A 7,565-nucleotide genomic window follows, 5' to 3' on the forward strand; every position below is an offset into this window, starting at 1 on the left:
TCTTTCAGGGAGGCATGTCTTACTTCTCATCTGGATTCCAGTTATTATTTCATCAATCCCACCTGGTATCCTATAACCTTCTGATAGCAGTCCATGGAGCATAAATGTAAAGAGTACAAAGTCCATAAAGTCCATAGAGTATAAAGAAAATGGCTACCTTGCTTCACAGTTTTGCACAAATCTGTTCAAATACTTTGGTTTTTACTGCTTAGTTATTTTAACTTCCTGCAAATTCATTCATAATATAAAACTTACTCTGTCTCAATTATTCGGTTAGGCTAGGTTATGAGGTTAGAATAAGCAACTCCAAAGTATCAGTGGCTTAAAATTAACACAGGTTTATTTTGTGTTTATGGTGCATGTTTAGTGTGGGCTGGCAGGTAGGGCTCTACTCATGATAAAGATTCGGTGACTCAAAAAAAAAAAAAAAAGATTCAGTGACTCCGTCTACTGGAGGTTTTAGCATATTAAGACGCTACCTACCACTGCAACAGAAAGTCTTGAGGAGTTGCCATTTGGAGCTGAAGTGAGAAAAGAGGGAGGGTAAGAAGGAAAAAGTAATTCAGTGCAGAGGACACCACAGGAGCAAAAATCTCCAGGTGTGTAAATGACTGGCTTGTATGCAGATCGGGAATAGTTTGATATATAGTCGGAAATGTCCAGAAGAAGCCCGGAGCTGGAGTTTTTCAGGTCCCATTTAGTTCACAGATGTATTATGTTTGACTGTACAATGATTATTAAAATTCCGAATCAGCTAGCCACATTGAAACGTGCGTGGAGTAATCCCCAACCTATAATACATGCTATATACATATTTGCTATTAATATTTAAAAAAACACTATTTCTGATGAAGCTCTAGACTTCCAACTTTTCCTGAAGGATCAGAAGTAGGAAACCATTGCAACAATCTAGTGGAGAAGCTCCTTCAGGAAGGGTGTGCAGTCTCCTAATCACCACGCCCCAGGGGCACCGTTCTTAGGTCTTATTCTAGCCACGTCAATACTCACACTACTCGCTTCATCCCTGTGGCCATTTGTCAGGTTAGACATTCAAGTTCAATGTCCGTTGTTCACAGAGCATGTTGTTAACAGCATGCTCCTGTATGTCATTTTTAGGGACTTTGGACTTTTTCATAAGGACAATAAAGAACCATAAAAAGATTTTAGGGTAAGGAATGACACGATTTTATCCATGTTGTATTAAGTTACATGAAATTGTCTTTTCTTTTTCGTGCTCTACTCAAAAATAGTCAAATCTTAGCAATTTCCTTTGATTCAGCCTAATAGAAGAATCATTCGTGTTACAGATGGTAAATGAAACGGAGATGGGAAAAACTGAAGGCAGGAAACCAGGTAGGAAGAAATTTATAATCACCTCAGTATGAAATGATGAAGGCCCGGTTTGGAATAATGGCAGTGGGAATGAAAGAAAAGAACTGAGATTTTATGCAGATATATGAACCAGTGAGACCTTTGCCTTCTGACTACCTGGTTCATACCTTCAGAAAGAAAAATCAGAATAAAATGGAATATTTTTAGAAAGTAAATTAAACATGCTTAGCTTCTTATCCATGAGATATATATTTTTAAGGCTTTCTCCACTTTAATTGAAGATTGTTTTGTTAGAAACCATTGTTACTTATGAAAATGAGTACACCCAACCCTTCAAATGTGTTGGCACAGAGAAATGTTGAGGACTAAGCCACTTTGGGGATTGATTTATTGTGGACTCAGTGAAGAGACACGAGTAACTGATGGACATGGGGTTTCAGCTTTGCTCACTGAGCAGATGATGATGCTTTTAATTTAATTGAGGTGGTCCAACAAGATTTTTTTGTTGAATGTCAAACATATTTGAGAGTCTGACAAAGAGTTATATCCTCTCACCTTAAAAATAAGCTCATTTACACAGCAATTTGGCAAACGATTTCCAACAGTTAGCAGAATTTTGAAGTTCACTCATCAATTCCCTGGGAAATAGGAACCCCTAGGGTTCTAGGAAAAAGAAGCCCTTCAGAATATACACTCTACTGTCTTTGGATCGAAAGATTACCATGCCCCATGTTAGCTTTTTTTATGAATTGAATTATTTCCAGGCATGAATATTCATTGGCATGATGTTAAATATCAAATGGGGAAAAGTAGAGAAAAGACAGGAGGAAAGAGATCCTTAGATCCCCTAATCAGACTACCTTGCCTTAGGATCTTTCCCCCTCTTTGTTTACATAGAAACTCTAACCCCCAAGAGAATAGTGTGGAGGGCCTTCCGGCTCAAGAGCACTCTTAAATAGGCACCAAATACACTGACTTGCTATCCTGAGGATGATAAAGAGGATTCTAAACCCTATTCACTCCAAAGTTCAGGTGTAGTTGTTTCTTTATATGTCCCTTACGTCTATTTTTGTCTTGTTTTGCTTTGTTTATAAGCATATTTAAAACCGTGCTTACCCAAACCAGAACATCGGCTCTTGCAGGCCCTCAAATTGAAAGTGAATAGATATTGCACATTTATCATCATTTCTTTTAGGACAGAAAAAGAATCTTTCCAGTCTTCACCCTTTCCCACCTGCCTGACCATCAACACCATATTACATTGGGCGGCTTCTGCTTTACCTGGGGTATAAGGCCTACCCATTACATCTCATAACCTCTGGGAGTAGTCAAAGTCTAGAAGGGAAGACAAGTTTTGTCTACTTTTTATGGTTACTGAAAGGTACAAATAACAGCCTACAAATTATTTGTAAAACTGCTTTTAGGGGTGCCTGGGGGGCTCAGTCAGCTAACCGTCCAACTCTTGATTTCAGCTCAGGTCAAGATCTCAGGGTTGTAAGATGTAACCCCATGTTGGGCTCCATGCTGGGTGTTGCACCTGCTTAAGATTCTCTCTCTCCAGGATCCCTGGGTGGCTCAGCAGTTGGGCACCTGCCTTTGGCTCAGATCATGATTCTGGGATCCCAGATCGAGTCCCACATCAGGCTCCCTGCAAGGAGTCTGCTTCTCCCTCTGCCTGTGTCTCTGCCTCTCTCTGTCAGTCTGTGTCTCTCATGAATAAATAAGTAAATAAATATATTTTTTTAAAAAAAGATTCTCTCTCTCCTTTTCCTTCTGCCCCCCTAAAAAAAAGTATGAAATATTAGGATATTTTATATAAAAATAAATATATAAAAATATATTTTTATAAAAATAAATTAGGATATTTTATTATAAATATAAGTAAAAATAAATATTGGGAATTAGTCCTGGGTATAAGATATGACTGAGGTTTACTTGAAATGATTGACTGGATTCGGGATAAGAGGCATGAGGAGATTAATCCTGAAGATCCCAAAGCAAATAGCGGTGAAGAAATTATCAATATATAGGGTGGGGGGCACAGACTGGGGTAGGAAGGATATTCCCTGAAGGAAGAATATTTCTGGGCCTCTTATTTAATACTGCTGATAAAGGTTAAGATACCCTGCAGAAGGGTGGTCTTTTATTTTTTATAAATTTATTTTTTATTGGTGTTAGAAGGGTGGTCTTATTTCAAATATGGGAACTCTCTTCTTACCTGCATTCTGCAGGGTGAAGGTCCTACACCAGCCAGGCTAGATTACTCCTAACTTTTGTGATAGCTGCCTGGAAAATAAGAATCTATATCACAATCTTATGAACATCCTCAATTGTGGCCAGTCCTCATGTTCTGATAATTTTAGAAATATCCAGAAGTTCTTCAGAGTAGAGTTACTGAACCTCTGTTTGCATGTCTACCTCCATGCTTGACTATCACGTATCTACGTTCAGATATCATATCACAATTATCTCTGTATGCCCCACGTATCTAACAGAACTTTTTTTTATTACAGTGTTGAAGCTAAATATTTTAGTATTTTAAAAGTTTGGATCATATCTATTTAATGACATGCTCTATCTTAAAAAAAAAAAAAAACTTATGTCTTAATGTTTTCTAAGAAGGACAAACACTTCCCAATTTAGGGCAATGAATATTCAATTGAATTCAACATATATTGAATAACTTCTTTTATAGATGAAACAGTGTCATTTACTAAAAGGGATACATACATGAATAAAGCATTGTTTCTGTCCTTGAGAAACGAACTTTCCAACAAAAGAGTTGAAATTCGAAAATAAGTCAATCAATCCAACCAATTATCATTTTGGAAATGTTTAAGAGATTCATTGATCATGAGAGCGGAGCATTCTTTATCTACACCCTTTGAGGAAGGACTGGATTTCTGATAATCCAATCATTTTAGAGTGACAACAGTCTAGCAAGTGTCCCAGTAGCATGGTTGGTGGAATGTTGTGTCAGGAAGTTCCTGGTAGCTAAGTTATAACATCGACAATGACAAAATACCCTCTTCTATTTAAATATTTCATATATAGCTTCAAACAGAAAAGGAAAAGAGAAGCTAAGTTTCTCCTTGGAATATGCATGCTATTTTATGGGGTATATTATACATAAAAAATGCATATGCTCTAACAACATCCTCGGTAATTTTCTGAGTCCTACTGAGAAGTAAGTGCTTTGAGAACTTGACAAAGGGAAAAGAAGGGAGTTTGGCAAGAAGAGTTAACAGAAGTCACACCTCGTCAGTGGGAGTCAAAATAATACAATTTACATGATTCTGGGAACCAGGGGGTTTCTAAGCAGCCACCAATAATGCTACATATATTAGTCAGCATGCCAGCCCCCTGGTGAACTATCAGTTTGTAGATGAAAGAAAACACTGCCTCAAAGTAACTTAAAATTGCTGTGTGGGCAGGGTGATGAATGATCACCACAGATTGCTGCCCCCACACCTCTTAATGGGGCTTCATAAAATGCAGCTCCATGTACAAACATGCCTTATTTAAAAAATTCTCAGCCATGAGGAGGTTTTAGTACTCATGGAATATAGATTCTATGTGCTTCCTCTGTGTCGCCTGCTGGATGAGGCTTGAAGCAAAATAGATGAGCTCACCGAAAGGTCCCAGTGTGTCAGGGAAGAGCACAGTAAGGGGCAAGGATCTGAGAACCTCGTCTTATGATGTTAGGTTGATGCAGGTGCACATGATCTGAGAAGGGGGGTTTGAGTGTCCATTGGAGCAGTTCTTTCTGGCTAAGCCTATTTCTATCTAAGGGTGCTAGTTTAGTTGTCCTTCATTCAAGTCATATTTTCAAGGATTTAGTATGTGGCAGGCAACCAGTAGGGTACCTAGGATAAAGCAATGAATGAGATCGTAGCCCTGCAGATCTTCTAGTCGTACTTTCAGAGAAGGAATGGAAATATGGCACACTAAATGGCCCCACAGCAGAAACACAGAGTTTATGAGAGCTCAAAGGAGCTGCTAACCTACAGGTGAGGGTCACAAGAAGACTCCTGAGAAAAGAACGTTGAACCTAGAACCAAAAGGATAAGTAAGCTTTATATGGTGAAGGGTGGCAGAGGGAAGGACATAGAAGGAAAGTCTGTTGCAGAGACAGGAAACCGCATGCACACAGGCCAAGAAGGGGAAAGCATGGTGCGTTCAAAGAAGTAAAAAAATTTCAATGTAATTGGATCAAGTATTATCTTTGCTTCTAGTGATGGGCAGGAGAGGAGAAAGGGCAGTTTCCAGAGATGAAGTTGTCAAGATAAGCAAGGTCTGCCTATGAAGAGCCTTGTCGACCATATTAATGAATGTGGACATGTTCAATGGGAGGGCTAAAGGGTTTTAGCAGAGCAGTGACATCATTCCTCAAAACGTGGTATAGTACAGTGTCGTGACCACAAACCCCAGAATCTGACTTTGAAGTTATGCAACCTCTGGCACTCAGTAATGACTATTTAACCCTCAAAAAGAAAAAAAAAAAAAAAACAGGTACCACATTCTGTTGTTTTCTGTGTCAAAATCAACAGGCTTCATTCTCTCTTACTTCTTAAAATCTCACCCTTGGCGTAAATTCCAAGAATCTAACGACATTCGAAAACTTGCTTCCATTCCTCTTCTGAATCCAAGGTAGTTCTGTGCCTTGACTCTTACCACATTCATAAGAAGCCAATGGACGTGACTTTGTAAGCACGTCCCAGGACAGTCTTCTGAGTCCAGCATCTCTGACAAGGTACAACCGTTAACCAGGAAAAAACAGAGTTTCCAAAGCTTGTAGAGCCAAAAGCTTCCTAGTCTTGGATATTTTAAGTGAACTCTCCCCTCTTCCAATTCCCAGGTATCCGGCAGTCATTAGCTGCCTTTTAATTTCAGAGATGCCCTCCAACAGCATCTATGAGTCATTAACACAAAAATAGAACCTAATGCATATTAAACCTCTTGATCTAACTACCTATTTACAGAAAATACAGAAAACAAAATAATGTTTTATAGGACATCATGGCGATCCAATCATCAAAACCTAGAAGATGGGTGTTGTCAATATCAGCCTACAGAATTAATGATACCATTTCTTCACCAAGTAAATTTTTAAGGGAAAAAAAAGTGAGGAAGAAGAGACATGTATAGATTAAAATAATCTTAAGAGACACACCAACAAATTCAATGTGCAACATTTGTTTGGATCCTGATTTGAACAAACCAACCAACTCCTAAAAAAAGAAAAGGAAAGGAAAGGAAAAGAAAAGAAAGGAAAGGAAAAAAGAAAGAAAAGAAAGAAAGAAAAGAAAGAAAGAAAGAAAGAAAAGAAAAAAGAAAGAAAGAAAGAGAAAAAAAGAAGAAAGAAAGAAAAGAAAGAAAGAAAGAGAAAGAAAGAAAGAAAGAAAGAAAGAAAGAAAGAAAGAAAGAAAGAAAGAAAGAACCACCACCACCAAAGCAGTTCGGAAAATGTGAATACTGAATACTTACAATATTAAGAAATTATAAATTGAAGGAGTGTGGGAATGAAATCGTTACTATATTTTTAAGACTTCTTATATCTTAAATATACTTTCTGAATTACTCATGAGTCAAATGATATATGAATTCTCTTCAAAATAGGAAGGAAGAGATATAGATTAACAAGATTGGCCCTTAAAAACTACTAAATTGGCAGCATGAATGGATGGAGTTTATTATTCTATTCTACTCAATTTTTCTACATCTGAAGTTTTCTGTAATAAAAAGTTACAATGCTCCCAAATATAAAACTGCTTTAAAAAATAATTAGAAGCTCATTCGTTCAAAATATACTGGACCAGTACCACTCAAAAGCAGCGCATTTCCCGGAGCCCTGGTGCAAACGTAAAAGGATTGCTAAGCCTCTGGCTACCATCACGGTGATAACGGAGTTTCAGGAGTCTGCACAGGTGGGAATGGACCGGGCCCAGGCAAGAGAAGTACTACCCCCGCCCCCCTTGACCCGGGAGCTCCGCAGAAATGCAGGATCTCAGCCCCCCTCGTGGACCTCGGGCATCGGAATCTGCATTTTGATGACCTTCCCCGGGACAGACACGCACATTCAAGTCTGGGGCTCTGTGAGCTCGAGGCCAGGGAGTACTGCCAACGTGTGTGGGTGAAAGAGGAGGAGAAAGGAAGCTACGATCTATGAAACTGTGTCATTTATATAGCAGATGCCATCTCATTTATTCTTTCATTCAACGTATATTTATTTT

The sequence above is a fragment of the Vulpes lagopus genome, chromosome 3, assembly GCF_018345385.1.
Source record: "Vulpes lagopus strain Blue_001 chromosome 3, ASM1834538v1, whole genome shotgun sequence".
Lineage (NCBI taxonomy): Eukaryota > Metazoa > Chordata > Mammalia > Carnivora > Canidae > Vulpes > Vulpes lagopus.